The sequence below is a fragment of the Callospermophilus lateralis genome, unplaced genomic scaffold, assembly GCF_048772815.1.
Source record: "Callospermophilus lateralis isolate mCalLat2 unplaced genomic scaffold, mCalLat2.hap1 Scaffold_160, whole genome shotgun sequence".
NCBI lineage: Eukaryota > Metazoa > Chordata > Mammalia > Rodentia > Sciuridae > Callospermophilus > Callospermophilus lateralis.
The window spans coordinates 71,001-83,059 of record NW_027512699.1 but is presented as its reverse complement, the minus strand read 5'-3'; positions in this window follow the sequence as shown (position 1 = coordinate 83,059).

The following is a 12,059-nucleotide window of genomic DNA, read 5'->3' as shown; positions in this document are numbered from 1 at the left end:
AAAAAAATATTAAGCCATAAAATGACTAGAATTTATTATCAAATCATCCATCCCAATAAAAAGTAAATTTTATAAAATAAAAGTAAGAAAATCTTAAAAAAACGAGCAAAATTAGAAGCTATTAAAGATGAACATAGCAGAGAGAGAGTTAGCAATATTCATGTTGGTGCTTTTAAAAAGCAAATGAGCCAGGTCTAGTGATAGATAATTTTAGTTCCTGACTGAGGAGGATAAAAAAAGATCATAAGTTCAAAGACAATATTATATATATATATATATATATATATATATATATATATATATATATATATATATATATATATATTATTGAGCAACTTAGTGAGCACTTAGCAACTCAGCAAGACTCTGCCTCTAAATAAAATATAAAAAAAGGACTGAGGATGTGGCTTCATGTTTAAGCATTTCTGAGTTCAATCTTCAGTACAAATAAATAAAAAGCAGATACAATTTAAAAAGCACTAGCAAATTTGAAAATTCAACAAATAAAAATTATATCAATTATACAGTTTATAATTGCAAAAATATGCCTATATACTAATTTCTCACTTGATGGAAATACACTCTGGAAAATTTCTCCTAAGAATCTTCTGGTATTTTCCAATTCTCTGATTGTAATGACAAGAATCTAGATGGTATAGACTAGTACATGGCTAAGATATTTGGTATATCCACTGTTGTAGATAAAGTCTCCTCCTGACCAAACTACCATGATGCCACATGATTGATGTTATGAAATTAAATCAATCAGAGTAATCCTCATAATAAAATAAATGGTGGAACTACAGAAAACCAGAACAACAAAACTCTTTATAAGTCTCTTGTTATTTAGGCAGTGATACATAATGAAGATTACAGTGCAGGGAAGAGAAAAAAATGGTATTCATTTCAAAGAACGATGCTCGGATATTGGGAAAAACAGTGTGATAATAAAATGCTATTTTATGCCTTCACTCATTAAATATTAAACATATTTTGACTTTAAATTCTGAATATAAGTTATTAATAAATAGTACTGAAATATATAAGAAAGTACAAAGCTCAGAAGTTTTCATTCAAAATATAGGGTGCATATGGTGGTGCACACCTGAAATATCTTCTATTCTGGAGTCTAAGAAATGAAGTTGAAAATTTAAGGCCAACTGAAGAAATTGAGCAAACCTCATCTGAAAATATAATTTAAAACAGAATTGAGAATATGCTCAGAAATACGACACTTTGGTTGATCCCTAATATCACAAAAGAAAAACAATAGTTTTTGTTTTCAAAATTATACAATATAATATGTGTAAATTTATGAATTACAAAATATTAATAAAAAATCTATTCATCAAATTATTACATTAAAGGTACAAAAGTGACAAGGTAAAAAAAATCTAATTTCCTCATATAATCAAGAAACAAAATATAAAACATATTGCAAAAGAAAAGCAGAATAAATTCTTGAAGAGACACTTTTAAAAGGATATATCTAAGTGTTCAATAACCATAAAAACTCAAAATCTTTAGAAATTTGGTAACATTGAATAAAATCACATCATATAGATGAATTAAATATTATTGATGAATATGTGGAATGAATGCATTCACAAAAGTGGGAAATAATAATTTAAGCTTTTATTATCCATTTGTACAAACTGTTTTGTAATCAAATGTATATGATGTACCCACACAAGAAACAAAGACTAAAATTACAACAACTGTACATATGAGAATACAGCCATATTCCTCCAGTGTTGAAACCAACCAGCATGGTTACAGAGAAAGAAATAATTATTAAATTTTATAGATAGTAAATTCAAAGAACTAGAATTATTGTTGATGTATTATATTCAGTTTGACAAAACTACAAAATACCATGTATGTTTTATGCCAATGTCACATGAATATTGCAAAACATATGCAAGTATATTTAGAAAATGAATATGCAATATTTGAGAAAATAAAAATATAGAAAAGCATATAAAAGACTCAAATATTTAACATATTTACAAAGGATAAATCTATTGTAAAAATGACCATTTTCCCAAGTTAACCTATAATAATAACTGGTCAAAATTTTACCATGCTTTAGTTTTTGTTAAAGAAGAAATCAAAGCAAAAACTTCTAAGATTTTCCTGGAAATTTAAATGTATACAAAATTAGCCAAGAACTCTCTCATATATAACAGCAAATGTACTAGTGATTATTAGCTGACACTAATACATGTTATAATATTGCAACAGTCTAGTAATTTTAAGATAAAGAAATCACAATACGGAAAACTACATAGGGAAATTCATATGTAGGCAAATATCTTTTTATTGTTAAGTATAATAAGTATACAAATCAAAACATATCAATAAAATATTTAATATAAGTGAAAAAATGGTATTCATTTCAACCTCAATCCAACCTCAATGTAGATGTTAGAATCATAGGCACAGATCACAAGTAGGGACTTGTGTGCCAAATGTGTGTGACACTGGAATTATACACAAGCAGCCACCAAACAGTAGATATAAAGAGATAATTTTAAAAATAAAATAAAAATAAAAGCAGAATATAAGCCTCCCTCTGTTTATGAATACACCAAATAAATATTTACTCCTGTTTTGAGGCCTTCTTAAAACTGTAAAGGAATTAGGGGCACACACATTGGAAAACTGAAAAAAAAAATATATAGACCAAGAGATAAGTAGAATGCACTTGAAGATTTTCCTGATTTGAGCAATATGCAAAATTACTGGAACAAAATGCCCAAATCCAGTGTTAATATAAATAAAGGAAGATTGATTTGGTTTTGAAATATATTATTTAACTCTAAATTGCCTGTAGTTTAAATGCTAATTTATCTGTACACAGAGAGGAAGAATAAGGTATACATGAGTATCAACTCCAGAGAGAAAAATAAGTGGTTTTCTATGGTCATGCAAGATCCATGGGCTTTATTCCATTAGACTATAGTGAAAAATATGTTAAATCTTAAGGAAACCCCTTAATCCCTTAGAGGGATTTGCCAACATTCTCTAAAAATGCAAAGAGCTGTTGTTGACAGCTCAACTTTTATCTAGACAGTGCCAAAAATTAACAGGGAAATACAGACCACCACTGAAAACTGAAGTGTCAGTTTAGCACTTCCTCAGCTCTCTCACCCAGTTCACTTTACTAATAACACCAGAACTAACCAATTCTTTCTGTAAGTAATTTTTCCCAATATTAACTTTTTCCATTGAATAGACTGTATCTGAAACCTCAGAGCATTGAAAGCTCTGGTAACTGTGCAGGTGCAAATCTCCCTATATCAAAAAGGAGTGGTTTCACATTGGTGTGCAAACATTCTAATGGGCTAAAATCTCAAATATTATGGAAAAAATATGGTTACAATCACAGATACCTCTTTATTTCTAATATAGGTGTATATCTTTTTTTTTTCCAGTGAGCATAAGGCACCCTGGAATCTAAAAAGCTTACATCAGAATTTTAGTGCACAGGCCAACTATAAGATCTTCTGCATTAGCACATCTGTTAGAATGGCAACTCTCAAAAAGTGGAAGAGTACATAGTACTCCAAGTGTATTGATATGGTAGAAAGAAACACTGTGCTAGACAATAAAATTAGTGGACATTAAAAAAATGGAAGTTGAGAGTTCTCTCAGTTACTTCCTTGAGAAACTACACTATCTACATTTATACTGCTTTTGAATAAAATAAGCCCCTAATACTGGTCTGGACTTATGAGAGGCATTAGATTTGAAAGGTGTGGGATCCTCATATTACATACGTTCTGAAACACAGTTCCAGGAAAATACCAGAGTAGGGAATGAGAATGCTCTCATATAAATTTCACAAAAGAAAATCTGAGCATAAAGACACTCTGACAGGTTGACTGCCCTTGGAGACATAAAGAAAGAATAGAAACACATGATTTTTCCAAGATCAAAGGATTCTTCTTTACTTTTCAATCATGTAAAATGCTCATAAACAACAACAACAAAATTTTTGCTTTTGATTTTTGTCCATGGTACTGGGATTTGAAACAGGAGCATGTTAATTCTGGGCAACATACCCAGCCAAGTTTTAAAATTTTGAGAGAGGTTTTTCTAATTGTCTAATTGGTCTACCTAAGTTCCTGATGCTTACCATGAAATTGCAATCTTTCTTACTTAGCCACTTGACTCTATGGAATTAATATGCATGTATCATTGCACCCAGAGGAAAAAAAGAGATTATTTTAAAAGTCTCATCCAGTTTTTGGTATAACAATTGAAAATACCATGCTCATTTGAAATATAATATGGGTAAAGTAACTAATAATACTGCAAAAATGTAACTGATAATACTGGGAAAGGGGGAAGTTGTCATTGAACACTAAGCTAAAATTTTATATATAAATACAACTCACAATACTGGCACACAAATTTAAAATCACACTCAGCAACTGTCTGGAGATAAAAAAAAAAGTACCAGGTATGTAGCTAAATGGTACAGTACCTCTGGCTTAATCCACAATACCACAATCTCCAAAAAGAAGGAGAATGAATTCAGGAGTAAAGAAAAACTGAGATACCTATAGAGTATCTCATCCCTCACCTGGAGGAAAAAATACATGGAGTTGTGATTGTGATGATCTCCTGACTCCGGAATCCATAACACAATCTGAGAAGATTCGGAAATATTGCCACAAATGTTCTCAAATAGAATTTAAAGTAGGGGATAAAGATATTCTATAGAATACTATAGGACTTGCAGGGTCTACGGTTAATATATGGTCCAGTTGACTTGCCAGTGGAGATTCATGGCTGACCTTTCTCAGAAGAAGACACAGGACTGGAGAAACCAAAGATTACACCAGGGATTCTAGACAACCATTGCCAGTTCCCACCATAGTCAGTGCAGCCAGTTTCAACCAGACTCACCATCCAGTCTGAGGATTCCACTGCACACTCATCTTTTACTGTATTTTTAGGAACCAAGTGTCCTCTCTATAAATCACACAGTACCTATACAGGAGAAAAAATCAGGTTCACTGAACATAAGTGAGGGAGCCTAGAAATGGATACCCACACTGGCAGGCTTCACAGCAGATGGTCAAAACTTGCTTCTCTTTACTGAATATGTGTGGATTAGACAATGCTTATATAAGGGCTCCTGATTGGACACAACTTATGTCATCATATGCTCAATCTGAGCCTAGTGAGTTTTTTGAGTGACAGGAGATAACATCAAATCTAAAAATAAATGATGTCACAATTGTAGGGTCTTGTCTGTACATTTATTTTTTTTTCTTTTGAGGCTGCAGCTAATTTAAGGCTAGGTATCCTTGGAGAAGTAAAATCCAGCCAACCCAGAAAAGCATTTGCATTTAAACTTGCATATGAGGCCTTTTGAATTTGTCAATTATATATGTAAATATATTATTTATGGAGAAAAATAATACAGTGACAATCCCGTAAAATTTCAGTTAACTTCTGTTGTATGGAAACAGATTGAGCATTAAAATTATATGAGGTGGAAAGTTAATTATTTTTTTAGAATTCATATTAAAAATAGTAAAAATTGAATTTTATAGTATAACCCATAATTTCCACTATGTGAAAATCACCATTATGTATTTAAAATATTCCTAATAAAGTAGATGTATTTTTGGAACAGCACCCTCAAATTGGTGACAACTCTAAATTGGTGATACCAATCTCGAAAAGAATAAGGAGATTCCTTAGAAAACGTGGAAAGGAACCAAAATTGATCCAGCTATCCCAATCCTCAGTTTAGACCAACAAGAGCTAAAAATAGCATAATACAGTGGCATATCCACATCAATGTTCATAGCAAAATAATTCACAATAGTAAACTATATAACCAATCTATATGCTCTTCAAGAGATGAATGGAAAAAGAAAATATGGTCTATATACACAGTGAAATATTACTGAGCATAAAGAGAATAAAATTATGGAATTGGGAAGTAAATGGATAGAGTTGGAGAATATCATGTTAAAGAAAGTTAACCAATCCACTAAACCAAAGACCTAATGTTTACTCTGCTAAGTGGATGCTGATCCACAATGAGTGAAGTGGGAGGTAGCATGGAAGAAATGAAGAAACTTTGAATAAGACAAAGGGGAGGGAGGTGTTGGTAAATGGTATAGAGGTAAGTAAGATGGTGGAATGAGATGGAAATATTCTGTACACAGAGTTACATGGGTTTTGTAATAATACTTTCTGTATAAGAGAAATAAAATTTTGTGCTCCACTTGTGTACTATGAAGTGAATTGCATTCTGCTCTAATTGCAAATTATAACAAATTCATAAATTAATTGATTTTTAAAAATTCAGGAAAGACACTTGCTTTCTCCTAGATCTATACATAAACATATATATATATATATATATATATATATATATATATATATATATATATATATATATATATTCTATGTATAACATGCACATATTTAATATATATAATCTATATACATTTTTTTCATATTATTTCTATTTTTTAAATAAATGATAACAGAAGAATTACAATTCTTATTCCATGTATAGAGCACAATTTTTCATATCCCTGGATGTATATAAAGTATGGTAATACCAATTTGTGTCTTCATACATGTACTTTTGATGATGAACTCTATTACATTACACCATCCTTGCTAATCCTTTGCCCCCCTTTTTTTTCTTCCCACCTTTCTGCTCCATCTAGAATCCATCTATTTCTCTCATGCTCCCCATCCCTACCACATTATGAGTCAGCCTCTTTATATCAGACAAAACATTTGGCATTTTTTTTGAAATTGGCTAGCATCACTTAGCATTATCTTCTCCAATGCTATCCATTTACCTGCAAATGCCAGGTATGATTTTACACCTAAAAACTCAAAAAGCTCCACCAGAAAACATCTAGAACTAGTAAATAAATTTAGCAAAGTAGCAGGATATAAAATCAACACCCATAAATTAAAGGCATTTCTGTATATTAGTGAAAAATCATCTGAGAAAGAAATGAAGATAACTACCCCATTTACAATAACTTCGAAAAAATAAGATACTTGGGAAGCAACTTAGTGAAAGAGGTGAAAGATTTAAACAAGAAAAACTACAGAACCTTAAAGAAAAAAATTTTAAAAAAATTACCATAGAAGATGGAAAGATCTACCTTGCTCACGAATAGGCAGAATTAATATAATCAAAATGACCATGCTACCAAAGCACTATACAGATTTACTGCAATTCTGATCAAAATCCCAATGGCATTCCTCATAGAAATAAAAAAGCAACCATGAAATTTATCTGTAAAAATAAGAGACCAAGAATAGCTAAAGCAATCCTTAGCAGGAAGAGTGAAGGAGGTGGCATCACTATACCAGACCTTAAACTAGACTACAGAGCAATGGTAACAAAACAGCATGGCATTGGCAATAAAAAAAAAGACTGGTAGAGGAATGGTACAGAGTTGAGGACACAGAGACTAACCCACAAAATTACAATTATAATATATTAGACAAAGGTGCCAAAAACATGCACTGGAGAAAAGATAGCCTCTTCAACAAACCATTATCTATCGCCATGCAGAAAACTCAACTCAAAGTGTATCAAGAACCTCAGAATTAAACCAGAGACTCTACATCTAACAGAATAAAATGCAGGCTCTAATCTTCATCATGTGGGATTAGGCCCCAAACTGTTTAATAAGACACCTATAGCATAAGAATTAAAACAAATAATTAATAAATGGGATGGAATCAAACCAAAAAGTTTATCCTCAGCAAAAGCAACAATTTGTGAGGTGAAGAGAGAGCCTACATCCTAGAATGATTTTTTTACCCATCACACATCAGATAGAGCACTGATCTCTAGGGTACACAAAGAACTCAAAAAGCTAAGCAAATAATGATAATAATAATAATAATAATAATAATAATAATAATAATAATAACAACAACCCAATCATGAAATGGGCCAAGAATCTGAACAGATAATTCTTAGAAGAGAATATACAATCAATCAACATTTTTTCTATATATCTGATTGGTTATGGTGCCCCTTTCAAAAGGCCAAGCATAGTTCTGGTTCAGTTTCTAGGAAGGGGAATACAAGAAAGAAGTATTCTCAGCTCTCCTTTATAAATTATTAAACACAATTTTCTATGTCATTTTCTAAACATAGCTGAACATGGAAAATATTGGTTTGAAGCAGAGAACATTTTTATTAGAAACACAGTGTAAAAGAAAGACAAAAAACATAATTATTTGCACCACATTGAACCATAAAAGAAATGGAACCTGGAGTTCAGAAAAGAAAGATTCAAACTTTTATACTTGGGAATGTGGATGACATGGATGCCTAAAGTGAAAAGATTAATACAAGCTTTTGAAAGAAAATTCATGTGAGTGGCAGATAATGGTTAACCAATTAGAATCTGCACAGTGTCTCCCAGGGCTTTCTCATAACACACAGATATTCATAGCGTCCATGAAGAGCATTATTCATCTGTACCTTCTAAAATTATTCACAGAGTATATGAAAAAAACATGTGTATGTGGATACTAAATGGCAATTCAGCAGACAAGAGAAAACTACTCAGAGACAGAATTCTGGAAATTTCTTCAAAGATCATCAATGTATATTTAGCTCCTGACACAGGGATGTGAGTCTGGGGAAATATTATTTTCTCTCCATTTTGAAGAGAGTGCATTGAGAATACATTTCAGGGGCAACACAAATACTTTTTTTTCTGTCATTTTAAGAAAATCTTCAGAAACAGAGCTCAGAAGACAGATTTCTTAGAAGGGTAAATGCCTGGAGATTACAAAATGAAAAAAAAAAAAAAAAAAAAAACACATCAGTGGCCCTGAGTGACTCAGTAAGGAAATAAATCTAAAAGGCTTTTAAGAAACTGAAAAGGAAAAAAGTAAGTATTTCTAAAAACAAATATGTTCATTAGTTGCTATCTCCACAACATGTCATTAAGTAAACAACAAATTATGTATAAATATTTCTAGGAGGGGCCAAATTTTATTCCATATGATTTTATATTAAACTCCAAAATCCAGATAATAGAGTTCATGATTCACTGCCATAAATATTACAGAAAAAAATTTTAATGAGTGGATGTTTAGTAAATATGTCATTTAACAATTTTATTACCATATAATTTTAAAGAAATTTAATCACTTTCATGCAGCCATAGTGTAGAGAAATTTCTTATTTATTTTTCCTGTAGTAATTAACAAAGATAAGCCCTGGGATCCACTTTAAATAACCTACCTTTACAATCATACAAAAAATCTATAATAAAAGATGAGGAAAGAAAAATGTCAATTTAAAAAAATAATTTAAAACTTTTTCTTTTTCTTGAAATCAATGGCTAGCTGCATTTTTAGATTCTTTTCTCATCTTTTAAGCCAAAAAGATATAAAGGACAGAAGTTTGAACTACAAATTTATACATGAGATATGTTTATTAAGTATAAAATTCAAAAACTTTAGAAACTTAAGAAATACAAAATAAAAACCCATCATGGGAAAAATTAAGTAATATTGATAAACATTTAAAACAAATCAATAATCATTAACTCAAAAGGAGTTTAAATTAGTATCTATTTGTGGAAACTATTTTGCTATTGAATATACATGATACTCCCCATCACAGAGACTTACTGAAATTAGAGCATATGTGATCATAATAACATATAAGTACTCAATGGTACTCACCCAAACACTTGAAGCCCAAGGACACGGCTCAATACAATATAGGTCATGGAAGAGATAAATAATAATCTGTAGGAAAATTGGTAACTAGAGCCAGTTACATTCCATAATATATCCAGTTTACAATAGAGCATAAAACACTATGCATAAATTTTACATAGGTGCCTTATGCAAGTGGTATTTCATATGTGTACATTTTTAGAAACTAAATATGTAGAAATTATGAGAAAATGAAAGTCACAAAAAGCACATAAAAGACTGAATTATACATCCCATGTACAGAGGATAAAACTCATCATTATAAAGATGATAATTTTCTTTAAATTAAACAATATATCTCACCAAATTTCTATGTACAAATATGAACATATCACATGAAGTCTACTTTTATGTGTATTCTATGAAGCAATAATTTTTTTAAAAAATGATAAATAAATATAAGATAGAAGAAAATAGGAGAATAGGCAAAAGGGAACTACTGGATACCTAAGGGGGGCAAATTATATTCCATGTTTTACGGTTATGTCAAAATAAACCTGACTATTAAATACAGCAATAATGCAATAAGCATAAATTTTAAAAATTCATCTTCAAAGTTATATGTAACTTTAGTCAAAAATCTTTTCAATTATAAGAGCAAAAAACGAACGTATCATGACCTACTATTCATAGATGTTGTGAAATTATAATATTACAATAATCATCAAAGAATCACAATATAAATAAGATCCCCATATGAACACATATATATGTAAAAACAGTATGATTTATTGCAATAGAAAATTCTAGATAAATCAAACCATAACAAAAATAATCTCAGTAACTTAGCTAGGGCCTTTCTCAAAATAAATTTAAACCTGTTATGGCTGTTTATGGGTGAAGAGTCCTTGCTTCCCAAATGCTGAAGTATATCACCAGAGAACTGTGCCAAGGCAGGTTTAGAGCGAAAAGTAGAAGCTTTATTAAAGGACAGTAGAAAAGACTTCTCGCAAGAAGAAAAAGAGGGGCCAAAGAGGTAGAATCCATGAAAGGTATTTTTTTTAAACTAAGGTCTTTTTAGCTTTTTTATAGCTAAGGTCTTCCTTCAGCTATCCCTCATTCCTATCACATTCCTGTCCTTTGTTATGTTATCTTGCAGTGTTGAAATGTAGGTGGGAAGACCCAAATTGTGGAGGACAGGTGGGCTGAAGGAGTAATCTGGTCAGGAAAGAGGTTTGGATTAGCATCCTCATGTTTGCTGTGAGCTGCTCAATTAAAATATTCTTGCTATGGGCTCAGGGCCTTGGGGACATTTTCAATTCCCCTTATTCTTGACTCCATCCTCAATATGGTGTTCATTCTTGATCTTACTGGCTATTAGACCCAATTTACCTAAATACACTAACTACCTATCTGTAAATCTGACTCCACTTCCAAGGATATGGCTAAGTAGTAAAGAATCCCTGAGTTCACCTAACTTTTACAAAATAATAATAATGAAGAAAGTAAAAATAAAAGAATGTCAAAATGAAAATTAGCTAGACCAAAAGGAAATTAGGTACTATAATGACAAAATGACAGCCCCTCTCCTGCAGGAAAATTGCCCTTGGAGATTTGATTTTGATAATTATTTAATCCTGTCAATCTCCAGCATCAGGTAAGACACTGGGCTGCAGGAACACACCTGCCACATAGTATTTTATGCAGATTCTGAGGATGCCCTCTGAGCATAAGGAAGGCAGCAAAGAGTCTCTGCCAGTGACATGTTCCCCACCTGGTTGGCCAGTAGGACTTAGGACATAGTGGCCCAGTGGAGGACTTAAGCCTGCAGACTCCAGAGACTTCCCAGGGTCCCAATCTGCTAGCTCCTGTTTTCAACACAGCCAGTCTTGTTGTTCCAATAGTCTTCCTCCCCCAGCCTCCCTTGCTAGGCCAATGCACACTCACCATTTCCTGGTTCTCAGAAGTAGGGCTACTTGGGATCCTCAATTCCTGCATAGCAGAAAAACCTGTGACTCTGAAGTATGAGACTACAGATGGCAAAAATGGAGGACTCAGGAGATAAGAAGGGAAAGCCCACCCTCCTACTCCCTGATGACACACAGGATTGGACAGTTCCCACAAAATTCTCCTGATTGGAAGGGACTTCAGATCATGAACATTGGATCTAAGAGAAGTGAGCCCTTTTTTGAGTGACAGGGAATATTATCCATTCCAGGCAAGAATAAGGGCTAGATTCTCAGGTCATTGAGTGCTGCTTTTTTTTTTTTTTTTTTTTAATCTGAGAAATGTACCCCAGTGTCTCAGGCTGCTGATATTTTAAGAAAAGGTTGTTTTCCCATAAGTGGGAACTACTTTAAATTTAA